At 39.3% G+C, this 20,094-nt stretch overlaps 1 protein-coding gene across 8 annotated transcripts in view; it reads left to right on the forward strand.

Annotated features, from left to right (window-relative positions):
• The window catches only part of tmeff2 (transmembrane protein with EGF like and two follistatin like domains 2), a 303,915-nt gene that overhangs the window by 174,846 nt on the left and 108,975 nt on the right, over positions 1-20,094 (forward strand). For 3 of the 8 annotated variants that reach the window (XR_004220349.1, XR_004220347.1, XR_004220348.1), the window contains one exon: positions 12,347-12,534. The exons of the other annotated variants lie outside the window; for them this stretch is intronic. The gene's annotated coding sequence lies outside the window, so the exon portion shown is untranslated. The remainder of the gene's footprint in view (positions 1-12,346; positions 12,535-20,094) is intronic. 8 annotated transcript variants of the gene reach the window in all.

A 20,094-nucleotide genomic window follows, 5' to 3' on the forward strand; every position in this document is an offset into this window, starting at 1 on the left:
ATATTTGGTTACACACAGCTCATGCTTGGTATCTGTGGAACCACCACATTTTACAGTACAGGTATAGGACCTATTATCCAGAATGCTCGGGACCATGGGTATTCTGGATAAGGGGTCTTTCCGTAATTTGGATCTCCATACCTTAAGTCTACTAAAAAATCAATAAAACATTAATTAAACCCAATAGAATTGTTTTGCATCCAATAAGGATTAATTATGGGATCAAGTACAAGGTACTGTTTTATTACAGAGAAAAAGGAAATCATTTTAAAATTCGGAATAATTCGATTAAAATGGAGTCTATGGGAGACAAGCTTTCCATAATTCGGAGCTTTATGGATAACGGGTTTCCGAATAAGGGATCTGTATATAAAAAAATCATATTCTTGTTTTTCTACCATGTTAATTTATTATTATTATTAGTCCATATATCTACAGAAGACCATGCTTATTTGTGATTTCTAGGCTTTCTGGTTTTCATTTATAAAATTCGAGCAGCGCAAAATAATTTGCACATTGAACGTATTTGCCCTGCCTGTGTTTATATTTCTAAAGCTGTTAATGGGAAAAAAATACTGCTCCTGGGCAAACTTATTATAATTTATTATATAACCTCATTACTGTTTGAATTACCGTATATAGTTAGGTATAAGCCGAGTTTTTCAGCACCAAAAATGTGCTGAAAAACTAACCCTCGGCTTATACTCGAGTATAAGGATTCGAAGATGGAACGAGTTTGGGGGGGGGGGGGAGCACAACAAGCTCATTCCATCTTCGAATCCATATTGCTTCATGGTGGATGCACAGTACCTGGCGAATGCAAGTAAGTATTGGCATACTTCCTTAATGAAATTATTGCTTGCTCTTTTGGTGCTGTTGGTAGTCCGTGGGTAACCTGAGACGGATACCCAATCAGTCATTTATGTAAAATAAGTTGTCCTCTTTGGTGGCAGCTTTTATGTTCTCCATACTGTTCCAGGCCCAGCCAAGGTCATCTATAGATTGGCCTCTTGTCCTTCATCTTGGCTTTTCCTGTCTGTTTTTTTACATTTGATATGAGCTTTGGTAGGCTGTGCTGCAAACCAGGTCCTTATCCTTGTACTAAAACAGATATACGTGTCCTTGTTTCTTTGCAATGGATGCTTGTGTTGTATCTAGTAAACAGGATCCATGCATCACATAAAATTGGTTGAATTCTTGGGTGCTGGTTGTAGTTTCAAAATATATGCGGCTGCATTTCCCACCCTAGGCTTATACTCAAGTCAATACGTTTTTCCAGTTTTCTTAGGTAAAATTAGGTACCTCGGCTTATATTCGGATTGGCTTATACTAGAGTATATACGGTAAGCACATCTGTGGAGAAAGCTCATACACAGAAATGGCTATTCCACAGGAATATGATACCCTTTTTCACCAATGTGAAGGACTCAGCACTTTAACCACATCAACTATAGCACATGCAGTGATTTCAAGTGGGCAATATAAGATGGGGATGACACTTGAGGTTTAATACACACTGTCTATCTATCCAGGCTTATCAATTTTCCAGTATCCACAATTTCAGTGACGCATTTGCCACATTTTCTGCGACACAATTATCAGCTCTACCGTTATCTACTATATACTATTGCACCTACTGGTGCAAATTATTTCTCTTTAAACAGGCTATGGGACACAATAGCTTGGAACACTAGGAGGCAGGACACTAGAGAAAAAAGGAGAGAGTGCTCCACCCCTTCTAGCTATACCCCCTTGTAACCACTAGAGGTCAAAGTTTTTTTAGTGTCCTCAGGAGAAAGGACCGCTGACATCTCAACCAACACCAGTGGTTGACCTGGAGAACTCCACTTAGGAGAATCTCCTCCCTTACAGGCTTTCCCCTACATGGGACTTGGTAGTGGGGCTGATAGAGCAGGTAACACAACACAATAACTACTAAGCACTCCAGATTGGAGCTAACTATAACTTCCTGAAGGACGTGAGTACTTCTGCCAACATAACACAGAGAGGATCCTCTGCTGCAGGACCCTCCCTCCACTGTCGCCCTGCCATCTACCTCTTCCACACAGGAACCACCCTCTTGGGTGCTGTATCTGGCCACACTGTGGTCTCAACCTGTGGGTCGTGACCCCTTTGGGGGTCGAACAACCCTTTCACAGGGATCGCCTAAGACCATCGGAAAACACATATTTCCGATGGTCTTAGGAATAATTTTATGGTTGGGGGTCACCACAACATGAGGAACTGTATTAAAGGGTCACGGCATTAGGATGGTTGAGAACCACTGGTCCAAAGGCATTCCCAAATTAGCTGAATGTCTAGAGAAACTCTTGTCTAAACTTGTTCAAGGGACACATGATTCTTTTCCCAAAACAACTAAGCATCAAGTCCCCTCTACTCTGGACCAAGACAATGTCCAGACCAATCAGAGGCCCTGAACTCACTTGTCTCTTTGGTACTCAAATGTCTCAACCTTAAGATGCTAAACACGGGGTCTGACTCATCCTAAATTCTCTTTAAATATCACAGTAAAAATGTCACAATTTTCCCATCTCAGTCCCAACTTGACCACATCATCCAGTCAGAATGGGACCATCCGGAAAAAAGATTTCAGTCTTCTTGCCGTTTTTTCCAACTATATCTTGTTCCACGTGTTTCCTCTTTCAGTGACTCAATGTTTAAAAAGCTAGAAGGGTTTCTCAGGTACATTTCTACATTTATACAATCTCTCCGCCCAATTCTGTCCTCCTTGTGGGTCAGTAGAGCAATGCAATCCTGGATGAACACTCTGATGGAAGGTCTCATCTCAACATGTCCAGACAGGAACTCCTCAGTCTTGCTCTTCAGATCTAAGATGCCAGCAGTTTTACTTGCAAAGCCTCTCTTGATGCTGCTCAAGAAGTTAGTCACACTTCATTGCTTTTCGTTGCAGCCCGCAGAACAACCTAGCTTAAACTTTGGTCAGCTGACATTTCTTTTAAGACGTCTCTCACTACTTAATTCCCTTCAAAGGTAAATTTCTATTGTTGGCAGAGGTGGTCTTTATAATGATCACACAGGGAATACTCAGCAACTTGTGAGAAGGTTTACTGATGAATCATTCAGGGATAAAACAGAGCATATTTCACAGTGTGGAAAACCAAGAACAATATGGTTGAAGGAAAAGGAAACAACAGAATGCAGTAAAATACATAATTGTTCTGTATTGACAGTTATTTGAAAGTGAATTACCTTGAATATTCATTCCTTTCAAGTAATTTGTTTCCATGGAATAGTTGACTGGTTTTGCATCATTATCTCTCAATCTGTATACCAAGTTAATGTTTGATGCTACCTAAGTCTTTGGTCTCAAAGTCCTTATTTAGAGTTTTTAGTAGTTTGGTGTGATCCCCTTATTGCATACATTTGTAACTTATAAGCTAAAGAGATCTCTTAGTGGAACTGAGACTTGCAGCTTACAGGACAATTTCACCTTTTTAGCAAAACAGTATAGGAGTGGTATTTAGGTCACAAAAATGGGCGTGGTTAAAGAAATTCACAGTGCTACGTGCAGAATTTCTTTTTGTCCTTCTTTCTATTTTCCAAATTTTGAGAGGTATTTTCTGTCTTGAACCCCCAGGCATTCTTACAAGCATGCCACGTTCCTGACCGTAGTTCAGGAAATGCTTTAAGATCAGGTGATTTCACCAGTCCCTCCAGAGGAACAATTTGGGGGTTTTTACTCCAACCTGTTCATAGTGCCGAAAAAGGGAGGGTCCTACAGGCTGGGACCTTTATTTGGCATGCCTAGATGGAATTCCTACTTTTTCCTTTGACTTCAAGGAATTTCACTAATAAAAATAGATAAACGGAGGGCACTAACTTCACAATCACAATGCAATATTGAAATTTGGTGCAAAAAAGCCCAAAATTGTACTCCCATATAGGGTACCAAAGACAGTATATTTTAATAAAATAAAGGCTTGCACACAAATAATCACAGGCACAGTGGTAGTATTTAAAAAATAATTATCTTTTATATAGTATTCAAAAGGTTTAACAGAAGTCAATTTTAATCAACATAATACAATCAATAAGACATGATGTTATAAGATAATAAATACCCCAAAAATGTGCCCAGGTAAAAAGAAACACACAGGTAAGCGGATACACTTGCCAAAGATTTGAATTATCCCAATGTTTTGGCACAGAAAGCTTTTCTCAAGGGGAATCAAGGATTTTCACTACCGGATTACAGCCCTTCTGCCATACATTCATAGTATTCACCAAGGTGATGAACAGCCTTCCTCAGGGCCAAGGGCATTTCCAACGCAACCTACCTAGATGACCTTTTGGTGAAAGCCCCAGCATTCCATGAAGCCCAGTCCAGTCTACTGCAGGTGAGCCAGCCTGTTACCAATCTGGAATGGACCATCAGTACAGCAAAATCCCTCCTCCCTTGGGCATGGTTTTCGATACCAGAGCTCAGCGGATCTTCCTTCATGTGATGCCTTCCTGCATACTTGTCACCCCTCGACCAGGGGTCACTATGCAAGTTCTGGGATCGATGGTAGCTTCTATAGAGGCAGTGCCATTTGCACAGCTCCACTTAAGGGACCTGCAATGGATCATTCTCTCTCATTGGAACCATGCTGATCTGTCTGGTCCTATTTGGATACTTCACAGCATCTGACCTGCACTCAGTCCACACCTTTCCAAGGGAAAACCTCCGGTACCTCAATGGATTGTCATCACCACCAATGCCAGCCAAAATGGCAGGGGGCAGTCCTCCAGGTCCAGACAGCCCAGGGGACCTAGTCAACAGCAAAATCAAGGTAAGGTTAGCCCTCTCACACTGGCAGAATCAGCTCTGGGGCAAAACCATTCAAATACAACGAGACAATACCACAACAGTGGCATATCTAAACCACCAAGGAGGCACCAGGAGCCTACAGATGCTGCAGGAGGTAAGCCAATATAATCAAGTGGGCAGAAAGAAACAAGACTATCTGCAATTTACTACCTGGGACTAGCCAACTGGGAGGGTGACTATCTCAGTCGCCAATAACTAGATCCAAACAAGTGGTTACTCAATCAGTAGGTGTTCCTCCAGATTGTTCACAAGTGGGGCATGCCCAGCATAGACCTGATGGCATCAAGATCCACTCGAAATGTCACAAAATTCATCACCTGCTGAATACATTTTATTAAAAAATGTTTTCCTTCTTGTGGGCAGTTGAAATCCATCTGATTAAAGTGTCCTCATTATGTGCATAATCCAAACTTGTGCGATTTAGGTACTCTTATGTGATCACACTTTAGAATTGTAATGTGTTACTAAAACATCTGCATGTGCAAAGGGGATTTTTAGAGTGTATGTTTTATTAAGATTACATAGGTGCCTTATGTTTGTTAATAGTTATATATGTAAGTGGTTTGCAGCATGGCACTTAAATGTAACAAGAGTTTATATTATCGTTTATTAAGCTATTACCAGTAGAGATAATAGTTGAGTCACTTTGAATCTGTAGTTATCCAGTGACAAAATGTGCAAAGTTTGGAGACCCTTTCCTAAATAAATTTAAAATTCAATGGGTGAAATCTGATTGACTTTTGTTGGCTCTGCCCACTTTTATTAACCTTGAACTGCAGTCCACCAGTGACTAACTTTGCAAAGTGTGTCGACTCTGGTATTAATGCTGTGAGAAAGGCAGCAGTTTAAATATGAACTAATTACATTTAATGGGTGAAATCTGATTGGCTGTTGGCTCCACCCACTTTTTGAACTTTGTCACCCAGTGACAAGCTGCAAAGTTTGGGGACTCTGACCTTAAACGTGCGAGAATGGCAGCTGTTAACATTTACCCACTGAAATCAATGAAGGAAATGTGATTGGCTGTTGGTGGCTCTACCCCCTTTTCCTAACTTTGAATATGTAGTCACCCAGTGACTAACTGTGCAAAGTTTGGGGACCCTGACCTTAAACGTGCAAGAATGGCAGCTGTTAACATTTACCCACTGAAATCAATGAAGGAAATGTGATTGGCTGTTGGATGCTCTGCCCCCTTTTTCTAACCTTGAATACATAGTCACCCAGTGACTAACTGTGCAAAGTTAGGGGACCCTGACATTAAACGTGCAAAAATGCAGAAGTTAAAATTTCCCCACTGAAAGAAATGTGATTGGCTGTTGTTGGCTCTGCCCACTTTTTCTAACCTTAAATACGTTGTCACCCAGTGACTAACTGTGCAACATTTGGGAATAAATAGTGTGAGAATTGGAGTGTTTAAAATGTAAACAATAAAATTAAATGGATTTAATTTGAAATTTAAATTGGCTGTTGGTGGCTCTGTCCACTTTTTCTAACCTTGAATACGTAGTCACCCAGTGACTAACGTGGTTCTGTCCACCCATGACCAACTAAGAGTTTGGGGGCCCTGTCATACTGTAAGAATGGCAGCAGCTTTAATTGCCCCTTTTAAAGTTAATGTGCAAAATCTGATTGGCTGTTCACAGCTCTGCCCACTTTTGGGAATCCAACAAATATCTTTTCATTCAGGTTAAACCTCATGACTATGTGATTTAAGAGGTAAGTGTAGCCTCAAAGCTGTAATAGTAGCAACAATTTAAATATTCCCATTGAAAATTTCACCCATTTAGTCAATGGTTGATATTTTATTGGCTGTTGTTGGCTCCTCCCACTTTGGTCATCCAATAAATGTTGCTCTTTCATTCAGGGTGACCACGTGATTATGTTTTTTAAATTTGGGGAGTGTAGCTTTAAAGCTGTATTAATGGCAGCAGTTTAAAATTTTCCCTGTCAAAATTAATGGGGTCTTTGGAGTGCCACCACAAAAAGACGAAGAAGAAAATTTAGAGGCAGAAGAATAAGCTGAAATTTAACAGAACAGTATGTTAGATTTTAGTCTCATGAACATTCGAGATATAATGAAGTGGGGAAGTCAAAGAAGGAATCTCTGCTGCAGTAAAAATGTATAGGTTAGCAAGAGAGAATATTTCAGGATTAGTTTTTCTAGAGAAATCTTTTCTCTGTTGCAACAGAGCAATTTAATAATCCTGAAAAATAAGGATTTTTTTGCCCTTATTTCTTTTGTAAGCCTGGAACAAGCTGTTTTTTCTAAATAATCTAGGGATCTCACTATTACAAATCTAGGTTTTTGATCTGTCCTGTTTTGCTTTGGCGAAAAATTATCGAATCTTTGAAAAGATTAGCGAAATGGCAAAAAATTTACGAAACAGGGTGCAGCTTTTTTTGATGTGTGCCTTTTTTTATGCGCAACAACAATTTTTTTGCCGCAGGTGACAATATTTTGAAGCAGGCGACAATTTTTTGACAAAGGCAACAATTATTTGGCGGGCCCAAAATTTTTCCGGTGTGGATTTTGTTGCCCATTTTGGAAAAAAATCCACTGATGGCTGAACACGACGTAGAGATCCCGCTCTAAAGTTTCCCCAAAGTGAATAATGTAAAGCTGGGGAGAATAAACAGTTAATTGACACAGTGAAGTGCTAAAAAATATCAAGTTTCAGTCCCAGGTGCTATGTAGAAATAACTGTTCTATTATAAGTATACATTTTAATAAGAGTAGCTGTCTCCCAAAAATCTGGCCTGTAGCTCCAAATGTGAAAGTATTCCAGCTGCAAATGGAGAAACACAAAATGAATTTCACAAAAGTAGCATTATGGTAAATAAAGAGCAGGAGCTGCTGGTTGTGACCCATTTTCTATTAGTTAAAGACCAATTCAAGGTAAAAGTTCAAGTAAAAGAAGTCCATACAATAATAAAAACTTACAAGGTGAACATAAACTCTAGTCTATAGTACTATCACTTGACACCGAAAAGACATTTGATCACTACTTATATACTACCCTCAAAGCCTTTGGCATCAATAGCCCATTCCTAAATGCAATCAAATGCCTATATACGAACTCCAAAGCAGAAGTTCATACAGGAGCATATAGATCAGCTCCATTTGAGATAGAGTGGTACTAGACAGGGGTGCCCCTGGTTGCCCCTACTTTTCTCGCTCTGTATTGAACATCTGGCTCAAAATATATAATATAAATATATATAAATATAAGGATATTATGGGAGTCAGTGTGGGTGATGACATATAAAATAAGTTATTCACTGATGACATCCCTATTAACTTTGGTAAATCTCAAGATATCTCTTTGAAACTTGTACAAAACCCTGGGCAGCTTTGGGGTGGCTATCGGCTATAAAATGAGTGCAACCAAGTGTGAGTGCAACCAAGCCCTAAACCTAAACTTACCTCAGAATATAGCATTAGCTATGCCACAGTCTTTCCATTTTAAATGGCAACAGGTTGCTATTAAATATTTGGTGATAATGTTACCTAAAACTACCAAGATATATTTAAAAATAATGCCCCATTGATTGTCAAGATGGAAAGGGATATTATATTCTGGCCAGGCTATAGTATATTATGGTTGAATTGCATCTATAGCCTGAAAATGAATATTTCCCCTAAAATACTTTATCTTTGTAGGATCCTCCACATGAGTTTCCTCAGACAAGATGTCAAACCCCTACAGCGGGCGATGGATCAGTTCATTTAAGAAGGGAAAACTAGATAAGGAAAAACTCTGGAAATCTAAATACAGTGGTGGCTTAGGAGTCCCAGATCTCTGTACCTAATACAAGGCAGCTCAATTTGCCCAAATACAGTCCTGACACACTGAGGCTGGTAAGCCAAGATGGGTCAAATTAGAACAGTCTCTCATCCCAGATCAGAACATGTGTAGCATGTGTAAATCTGTCTCCCCACTGTAGGTTAAACTCTCCATTTATAGCACATTCTGTACAGCAATGGTCACCACATATATTTAAAGACAGCCTAAGCAAAGTGCACTTTTAATGACCCCTCTGTTTAAAAACATAGCATTCCACCCAGGCCTAACTCCCACCCAGTTTCCACTGGAGAATTCAAAATGGCCTTACAAGGGTAGGCAGTCTGCTCATTCGCAGCAGGATAAGATCATTTAAGGACCTCCATGAAAAATACAATATCCCAGCCCCCAGAGTTCTACAGACACACACAATTGTCACATTGGTTGAAACAATTTTAAACAGGAGGAGGGGATGAATAATTATTCTAGCTATAAATCAGACCAGTGGAAGAGTAACTTAGATGGCCTGTTTGAGGAGGATGTATGGAGGGATATACTGTATATGAGAATATCTTTAAGGCCTCTACTAATACCTTACTGAAAGAAGAAGCATATAGAAGCATAGCTAGGTGGTATATGACACCACAGAAACTCAATAAAATGAATGGTGCAATACCCCCACAATGGTTAAGGGGATACATAGAGCTGGGCACTTATTATGCCCTGATGTAAAGGAGTATAAAAATATAGCTATGGGATCTCACATTTCTGAAGATAGCTAGAATAAACACGTCACCCCTGGAACCATTCCCTCAAAAAGGCACCGTTCAAAATAGTTCCCCCAGATCAAGTTTACAGTGCATCCCAATTACATCTAACTCTTAAAATATGCACAGCAACCTGAATGATCAAAGCCTGCTATTGGAAGGGCCATTTACCCCAGTCTTGCTTACCAGCTAGCTCTAAAATAGGAGAGAAAATAATGCAATAGCTAATGGCACTGGGTAAACAATAAAGTGAAAAAATGTAAGAAAATCTAGGAACCATGGAGAGCTGCACACTCACGCAGAGCTATTATAGACCAGGCCTATAACAACTGAATTTGCTACCCTGTGAAATAATGACCATTTATCTTTGCAAAGGGGAAATAATGACCATTTACCATAAGGTAAAATAGGACAACTACTGCTCTACTGTTTAGTTGATTATGTTTGTTTATTGTTTATTAATAGAAAATATTTTAACACAATTTTAGAATGAAAGACATTTCTTTTAAGTGTTTGAGCTTTGGGACTCTTGTATCATTATCTACCACATATGCTATAATTACAACTGTCAGAAAATACGATTGGAAAAAATTCGGAGTAACCATGATAATTTCTAATGTGTCATAAATTGCGCAAAAATTTGTGTTGTGGTCGTACGAAAATATTGTGGTTTTCCGAAAGGAAAGTTACGAACTTTTTGTATCTGAATGATAGTAAACTGTGCGAAAACCTTTCTGACTTTGAAACTTCAATGAATGATTTTGGAAGCCTTCCATAGGACTCAATGGCACTGTGCAGCTCCAGCTTGAATGAATTTCGAAATGTTCGTCGTCGTAAAAAATACTACTTATGCGTAAAAATGAATTCAAAACGTGAAAAAAACACATAATTTTAACAATATTTTCATGGTCATTACAAAAAGTTCTAATCTTCTAGACTGAATTTTTCACAATCGTGGTCATCATGCTTTGATAAGTGTGCCCCTATGTACATATTTTCTGTGTAGCAATAAAAAAAAACTTTTGAATGGAAAAAAAAAAACTTATAAGGTGAAATAAAATCCAAGTGCAATGCAAGAGAGGTCAGGATAATAGCTTTTGAAAGAAGTAACAATGACGTTGTTCTGTCACTGCAGGTATATGAAATGGTGGCAACAAATATAAGGTGATTTGTACAAGTATGCGTCCTTTCCCTGCCATGCGGAAAAAAGAAAGAAATACTGCTTAAGTCTTTTCATTAAGTAAACTGAGAATAGAAAAAAGACTTATCTGAGATGCTGACCTTAAGCTTCCATAAGGTCAAACAGTACATCAGAATTTAGTCTCCGTAGATTCAAACTCTTGTCGACACTTTTGTGAATTCTGATTCTTGGATTAGGAGAGAGAGTGCTGACCCTGTGCCTCCATCTTGTACAGACACCAAACCAGAAGTGATGGGCAGCTTTCTATGCCTAAACCAAAAAATCTAAAAACAGTCACTTCTGTAGTGAGGGAGTGCTTCCTAGCGGCCACTCAACTGGCACAGGAAGAAAGAGAGCCACTCCCCTTAACTGTAAGGCCAACTCTCTGGGTGCAGGTAAAGAGAAATATAAAAAGAAAAAAGAAGCATGCTTACAGGAGCAATTTAAACAAAAATGTTTTGAGCACCAGCTGTGCTCTTTCTCAATACTCAAACTCTTTACACAGACAGCAATGTGACCCAACAAGCAAAGAAAATCCTAAGATCTAGTGATCTTTTTGTTGCAGTGAATTTTTGAAGCAGCTTCACAAATAAATTTGCCAATGCCAATGGCGAGATGTGGAAATTTGCAGCGAATCCATTCCTGTCAAAAAAATTTGCTCATCACTACAAAGGTCATAATGACCTGCCATTAGAAAAATAGCTAACGTTCAAGGTTGTAATGCTAATATAAAGTAGTGATAGTGTGTAAACATCCAAATATAGTGTAAACAATGTTGTCACTGCTAATAAGAAACTGTTGCAATTTCCAGAAAGTAAAGTTAAAACCAAGCTGTACCATATATGAGGAGCAGAGCCAAGATTCCTTGAAGAGCTGCCATGGTAAAAAAAAAAAAAAACAGAGTATGCCATAAGTAACCCCCATCAGGTTTATACTCACAGGGAATAATCATGCAGCTTATCCAGAGCCATAACATAAAGAATAGTCAAGTTGAGTAGTAACATAAAGCTCATCCATGAGCAATGGCCAATTAATCCATTAAGGCTGATGTCAGATGTGGCGTATGGCGTATATTTTCGGCAAGCAGAAAAACGCTTGCTGAAAATACCACCATACGCCTCCTACCTGTGCCTGTGCCTGAATGAATGAGATATGCTGGGGTGCAGGCACATGTAGCCGATATCCGCATAAAAACGCATGAGAATGGAAAATCTCATGTTTTTATGTGTATTTCAGCTACATGTGCCTACACCCAATCGTATCTCATTCATTCGGGTGCAGGCACAGGTAGGTAGAAAATATACGCCATGTCTGACATCAGCCTTAAAGGTAGGCCCAACCGACACAGTGCAGCTGGCAGGCAGTGTAACTAATTACATATTGAGGCAGCTTGCCAGCACCTATACTACAGGGACTGCGAATCATACACTGCTTGCCCAAACCATAGCTGAACTACAACTTCCATTCAATTGGGGAGTTAAGATGCTACTAGGAGATGGAGGAGGATTTATCCCTAAGGGCACAGCTGGTGCTCCAAACACTGACATTTTTGTAAATAAAATACTTTCTTGTTTAAATAGCTCCTTTGAGTGTGGTCCTTGTTCCTTTATATTTTTCTCTTTACCTGCACCTGGGAAAGTTGGACTCACAGTTAAGAGTAGTGCTGCTCTTTCTTACTATGTATCCTGGGCCAGTGGAGTGGCCACTAGGAAGCACCCATCACTATATAACTGACTGTTTTTATATTTTTGTCATTATGGCACAGGAAGCTGCCCGTTGTAAATGAATCCCACATTCTTTCCCCATACTGTATGTGGGATGGCATTCGGCAGCACCGACATTCTGGCAGATTTGGACATTTTTGGAGAACTCATCTTCAGCGCCGAGAACACTGAAAAGCTGTACTTCACTGATCCAGCAACATCTGACTACCATGGCAAGACCCTCCTTGAGGTATATTCCTTGCTATTATCCCTAAAACATAAGAATTAGATTTTTTTTTACACGGTACCTTTTTGTGTGCCTATCACAAGCAGCAGCTTATCCCTAGGGGCTATCTTATTAAAAACATTTCTACTACAGTTAGGAATAATCCATATTTCCTTAGTAGCTGGTGTAAAAATCTTAATAAGTGCTCCCTAAATACTATATATAGCTCCAGCAATTCCTCAGATCTGATTCTAGTGTCACAATAGAAATAAGTTCCCTGAGTTTTTTAGGGGTACCCACCATGTAGCAGGATGCCTTTACTTTCTGTGAGCATGTCCTTTGTCCCCTCACACCATGCAGATCCCTTAGAGAATATAAAACACGTGTTTCACTTCACATGTACGCTAATACTTAAAGATCATTTTAAACATTCCAAAGAGCAGCAAGTTTCACATTTCAAAGCTAAAAGTAACTATATCCCAGTGCCCCAGTCTCTATTGCTACGTTCTCCCATCTTTAATTATTTAAAGGGGGAGTCGGAAACAATTAAATAAGATCTGACAGTGAATTAGTCTTCAAGCCAATGAGGGAGGTACTATTGTTCTCCTTGACAAGCAGTACTGAATTACCGTACTGAATTATTTAGACAGTAATCTGATAGATACTTATGATAAATTGCCAAAGAATCTCGGAAACAAGCTTAACACTTTTCTTTGTATGGGATTAGATTGTCTTAATACATCTACATATGAGTTCCTTATCACCTCTAACCCCAGGATTCATATCATATACAGTACACTATCCCTAAGATATATATATATATATATATATATATAATTTTTTTTTTTTTTCCAGAAGCCCACCAGGAAGAACAATTATTTTGGCAATTGTTTCACTGTTTCAACCTGTTGCTCTATATTTAGATCACATTTTGCAACTAATTGTCAGATTTACAGTGGCTTGCAAAAGTATTCGGCCCCTTGAACTTTTCCACATTTTGTCACATTACAGCCACAAACATGAATCAATTTTATTGGAATTCCACGTGAAAGACCAATACAAAGTGGTGTACACGTGAGAAGTGGAATGAAAATCATACATGATTCCAAACATTTTTTACAAATAAATAATTGCAAAGTGGGGTGTGCGTAATTATTCAGCCCCCTTTGGTCTGATTGCAGTCCGTTGCCCATAGACATTGCCTGATGAGTGCTAATGACTAAATAGAGTGCACCTGTGTGTAATCTAATGTCAGTACAAATTCAGCTGCTCTGTGACGGCCTCAGAGGTTGTCTAAGAGAATATTGGGAGCAACAACACCATGAAGTCCAAAGAACACACCAGACAGGTCAGGGATAAAGTTATTGAGAAATTTAAAGCAGGCTTAGGCTACAAAAAGATTTCCAAAGCCTTGAACATCCCACGGAGCACTGTTCAAGCGATCATTCAGAAATGGAAGGAGTATGGCACAACTGTAAACCTACCAAGACAAAGGCCGTCCACCTAAACTCACAGGCCGAACAAGGAGAGCGCTGATCAGAAATGCAGCCAAGAGGCCCATGGTGACTCTGGACAAGCTGCAGAGATCTACAGCTCAGGTGGGGGAATCTGTCCATAGGACAACTATTAGTCGTGCACTGCACAAAGTTGGCCTTTATGGAAGAGTGGCAAGAAGAAAGCCATTGTTAACAGAAAACCATAAGTCCCGTTTGCAGTTTGCCACAAGCCATGTGGGGGACACAGCAAACATGTGGAAGAAGGTGCTCTGGTCAGATAAGACCAAAATGGAACTTTTTGGCCAAAATGCAAAACGCTATGTGTGGCGGAAAACTAACACTGCACATCACTCTGAACACACCATCCCCACTGTCAAATATGGTGGTGGCAGCATCATGCTCTGGGGGTGCTTCTCTTCAGCAGGGACAGGGAAGCTGGTCAGAGTTGATGGGAAGGTGGATGGAGCCAAATACAGGGCAATCTTGGAAGAAAACCTCTTGGAGTCTGCAAAAGACTTGAGACTGGGGCGGAGGTTCACCTTCCAGGAGGACAACGACCCTAAACATAAAGCCAGGGCAACAATGGAATGGTTTAAAACATAACATATCCATGTGTTAGAATGGCCCAGTCAAAGTCCAGATCTAAATCCAATGGAGAATCTGTGGCAAGATCTGAAAACTGCACACCCCACTTTGTAGTTTTTTATTTTTAAAAAATGTTTGGAATCATGTATGATTTTCGTTCCACTTCTCACGTGTACACCACTTTGTATTGGTCCTTCATGTGGAATTCCAATAAAATTGATTCATGTTTGTGGCTGTAATGTGACAAAATGTGGAAAAGTTCAAGGGGGCCGAATACTTTTGCAAGCCACTGTATGTAATCATTTCTACAAGATAACACACATCTCTATGACTGCTTGTTAGTACCCTACGGCGTGGCAGGTTTATTCACGATTCCATGAGTTAGGAATTGTGGCAGTGTAGCAATTTCGAATTCCAATTTGGCCCCCGGTAGATTTTTTTTGTGTGCCCTTTTTGACTTGGTGTTGTCAAAGACAAATTTGTCCTACAGACCTCTGGGGACACCATGGTGTCGAATGTAGCGTCATCCCATCTAGAGAAATTAATCTAATTCTAAGTGCGACATATAGGATTGCTTTATGATCTGGCAGGCTCCGGGGGTTGGGGAGGGGGTTATTTTACTCTGTTAAATACTGAAATGGCTTACCTGCACCTGTCAAACTTACCCTTGACTGAAGCAACACTATACAATTCCTTTACTTTGAGATTTTGGAAATGGGTGACCACACTATTTAGGAAGGTAATGGTACACAACACCATTTTGCACACACATTCTTATCACCCCAAATCTACCTCAACAGGGCCCTTTACACCCAGTTCCTTTGGGTCATTAGAAATAACTCTGACTAGAAAGCTACCATTCGACTTAATAATAGGTATGAATGCTTTATCCAATGTGATTGCAATCCCTGTCTGATTGTATAATGAGGGAGAAGGCTCTAAAATGTACACAGGACAAAAGCCATGAGGCAAGTATCTAAATAAAGAACCTTCCTTTTTTTCTAATATCTTTTCTGTGAAAAGAAATATACAAGAAATTTTAAAATTACCCACACTAGGCATTATGGTCAGGCATTACACAATTCAGGGCAAAAACCACTCCCATTAAATTTTTAGTGGAATTACTTTCACTGGAACTAAATTACTTCAGATTCCTTATTTATTTCTGTCCTGGGACCGCCATAGGTTCATCGATGGCGTCAGCTTATTCCTTTCTAACAATATAGTCCAAACGGTCCATTGATCATTGAGGACCTTTTTCTTATTTGGCAAGTCCTTATCTGACTTTATTAACAATAAGCAGAAACATATTCAGTTATCCCTGGATTACAGTAAAGTTCATGTAAACATCTTAAACTTGACTGTGTATATACAGGAGGGGGTAGTAGGCACTAAACTCTACAAAAAAAGACACAGACCATAACAGCATATTACATGCCTTTAGTTTCCACCTCAGACCTCTCATTAACAGCATCCCTTCCTCACAATTTTTGAGAGTTTTCATGAATAATACTTTCATAAATAATACTATTATAAAATGTAAAGGGACGGTCAATAAATTTCTTGCCAGGGGATATTAGTAGACTTTTTACAGCAGGAAATAACTAGAGCTAGGTGTAAATTCTCAACCCTCAACTGTACCATTGAGAATAAACTAATGGTCTATATCAGTGATCCCCAACCAGTGGTTTGTGAGCAACATGTTGCTCACCAACCCCTTGGATGTTGTTCCAAGTGGCCTCAAAGCAGGTGCTAATTTTTGAATTCCTGGCTTGAAGGCAAGTTTTGGTTGCATAAAAACCAGATATACTGCCAAACCTCATTTAGGCTTCCAGCCCACATAGGAGCTACTAAAAAGCCAATCACAGCCCTCATGAACTTTTCTCATGCTTGTGTTGCTCCCTAACTCTCTTTACATTTGATGGAAGGATCAAGGCAGAGGTAGTGTAACTTATAACTCATATATGCTGTATTCAAGAATAATAAAGAAATGATTCTTGCAGCAAATTCAAACAGAACTGATATTATTTCCCAAGACAATTAATCCACAGGGAAAGTAGCAATACTTACAACTGCAAATGCAGAGCAAATAGATTGACAAGTCTAAATGCAGAGCAAGCAGAATAATGATGCACCACTGCTGAAAGTAGCATGGGCATTAACAATGTCCTTTTGGTTTCCAAGTGGTCCAGATCCCATACAGCAAACTTGGATCAGGGAGAATTCTATGCCTGTAACTACTGCAGTCTCTTCACTAAGGCAGCAGAACTTGTTAGGAGAATACTCCCTGCTTGTCTCCCCTGGTTGGAGGAAAGAAACTGCCATTGTTAGCTCTTGCTTATCTGACTCACTTTCCTAGAAAGTCCTATAACAAGAACTGACCAGGGTTCCTGTGTCCCTGCTCCCGACTTCACTAGAAGTAAAGGTCCTCTAGGGCAGCACAGTTTTACTGGGGCCTTCTTGATCCCAGGCTCAGTGGTACATCCACCTGAGTTAACAAATGCAGGCCAAAGAGGAAGATCCACTCCCTGCTGAACAAAAATAACGCCAAGTAATAAACCTTTCTTTTTTTGCATTTACATTTTTGTTTCACAATTCTTTATAGGGGTGCTGTCCTTTGTCCTTGTTCCAATGTGTGTATGTATATATACACTGTATAAATATATATATAGCAGTCATTTTGCCTGCCAAAAAAATTTGTTCAGCACTACATGCTGCACTCTGGGGACCCAAAAACTTATTTATTTCATTAAGGCATTTTAGTATTCGTACCTAGAATGCATTTGCCCAAAATGTCTAAAAGAAACATGCTTAAATACAGTTTATATTTTCAGGTCTGCAATAGCTATATACTTTGGATAAGCTGTTCTATTTACTCAGGAGACAAATGCATATTCAGTCAAGTTTTTACCTGCACTCATACCCATTTACTTCAACATCTTCTGTGCTCTAAGAAAACTAGACTTTGCAAAACTGTAAATAGCAACATGATTCTCCAGGGCATTGAAGATTCTTACAAAGTTATCCAACAAACTAATACTTCAGAACAGCTGCATGCACCTTTCTCATAGTATACAACTATGCATAAAAAATTACAACCAATGGTTTTAAAACTACAAGCCCAACCCCTTAAGGACATTACACAAGTCTCAGTATCTCTTTTCTAAGAAACAGGAGAAAGACAGCATAGTATTTAACTCCTTTGCTGCCACAGTATAAAAAGCTGCAGTCAAGAAGCTTTCATATTATAATACTCGTATTTTATAGCCACTCCTTTTAATAGATGGAACATGATCATTGACCTTTGTCTTGGATCACATAATGCCCTTCCTTTGCACAATAAATAGGTCTTCTGTCATAGTAATACAATAGTAGGCAGTTTACACATTAAACATTTATTTGGGGCACAAGGACAGAGGTATCTTAGTGCTCTATGGTCACTGAGCTCCTCCCTTCTAATACGTTTTGCATCATTGGACACTTCATCAGAGAAGGTGCAGTGGTATCCCAAGGGGCTTCTCATTTTATATCCAACAAGGATTAAAATCACATCTCACAGGGCTAAAATGATATTGTCAATCGACATAAGTACAGCATACATATGTGACAGTCGGGATGCAATTGCCAAAATTTGCAATGTAGTATAGGATAAGTTTACCAGATTTTTAGACTGAAATCCAGGAACAGAGCGTGGGGGGGAGGGGTTATGGTAGTGTGCCACAGCAAATATTAGGCCACATCCACTTTGGGAGACACCTCCAATAAACCACTTTCCATTTTACACAAATGAGGTTTTTCTTGAAGTGGAATTTACAGGAAATGCTGGACATTCATTGAACTATCCAGGACAGGGGGATGCACTATTAAAAGCGGGACGGGGGGGGGGGTATGATGACAGTGATTTTATTTTCTACACTGATAATGTTATTATGGTATGGGATAGAAAGATGGAAGAGGTCTGTTTTTTTTTATTTTAATTATATGAATGACTGTCCCTATGAAATACACTTTACTATGGAGTATGATATTCAGTCAGTCAATTTTAATCTTACCTTTTATTCTTGCTATATTGATATTTATGTTAGACACAGCTGTACCAAATGGGATGAATATAAATATAGAACTGAAGCCATTTCTTACATCAGATTGGAAATGAATATTTAGTATTTGGTAAATATGCAAGAGGGTCTTTTTATGTCATCTGTTTTAAGGTATTTATAAATAAATATGGAAAGACACGTGTTTACCATGATCAGAGTCATAATAACAATATGTTTTAATGTCATTTTTTGCTTTAATGCAATCATAGATTTATTATGCATTTTTATGGTTAAAAAGAAAAGAAAGGTGGGACCTAAGGAGGCACCAAAACCTAGGGCTTATACTATACTATACTATATCCCCTAAGGCTGCAATTAAGCAAAACTTCTTCTTGTAAGGAGAACAATAAAACTGGCAAAAGAAAATTAACAGCGGAGTTCCCAACGATGCTGCTAACGCTGAACTGAGACTAATTTGGACCAACCTATTTACCCAACTACTGGGTAATAGAAATACTAATTGATAGATTACACTGGGTAACTGGAGGACATCCTAATGAGACAAAAAATGTTTTACATGCTTTCCATAATTTCACAACCAAGGAGAAATTCTCTGTAAGACCAGAGAAATTAAGGCAGTACCGTTAGAAGGCGATACTATTGAGATTTACTAAGATTTGGCCTACACTACAGTACTCGAACGCTGTAGTAGTTGTGCAACTTTGAGAGAAAAGAATATTCCCTGCAATTTGGAATTTTAATTCATATTGCTGGCACATAAAAATGGGAGGACATACAACGCAGCTTCTTTCTCCTGCTACCTGGGCCTCCCACCTCTAGATGAGTGGAGCAGATTTGTATACCCAGACAAACCCTCCAGTGATACCACACCAAATCAAGTTGAATCTTCACCACCATGAACAGATCTAAATTCACCAAGATCTGGATGTCCGATGAACTAATGTAAGTTGCCAACATTCCTAACACAAGGCTCATAATGTCCCCACTGGGGCATATTGGTACACGCTCCTAGATGGCAATCATATGACACATTTTCATTTCTAACAGATCCTTGGAGTACAATTGCAATCCATATACAGAAAGGTTTCATCTTCTTCTGCGTCCCTCCATGTCAGTACACATGGGTAGCATCACCCCTCCCCCTCAGGAGGTAGGACCTATACCAAGCCAATTAAAACAAATCCTGCCCTATAAGACCACCTGACTTCCTCCTCACCACTGTTATCTTTTGTCCTACCGGACAGGTAGGTAGGATCTCCCTCCTCACTTTTTTTTTTTTTTTTGCGAGGCTTTAAGGACTCCTGCCCTGTGAAATGATTGATTTAAGGGTCATGGGTATGGATATGGGCTAGTTTCAGCCTAGCTTGAATTCGGTGAGTATGATTCCTCAGTTTCCACTATGTGTCGTAACACTCAGTGCACTGGGAAGCTTGCATACTAAT

The sequence above is a fragment of the Xenopus tropicalis genome, chromosome 9, assembly GCF_000004195.4.
Source record: "Xenopus tropicalis strain Nigerian chromosome 9, UCB_Xtro_10.0, whole genome shotgun sequence".
NCBI lineage: Eukaryota > Metazoa > Chordata > Amphibia > Anura > Pipidae > Xenopus > Xenopus tropicalis.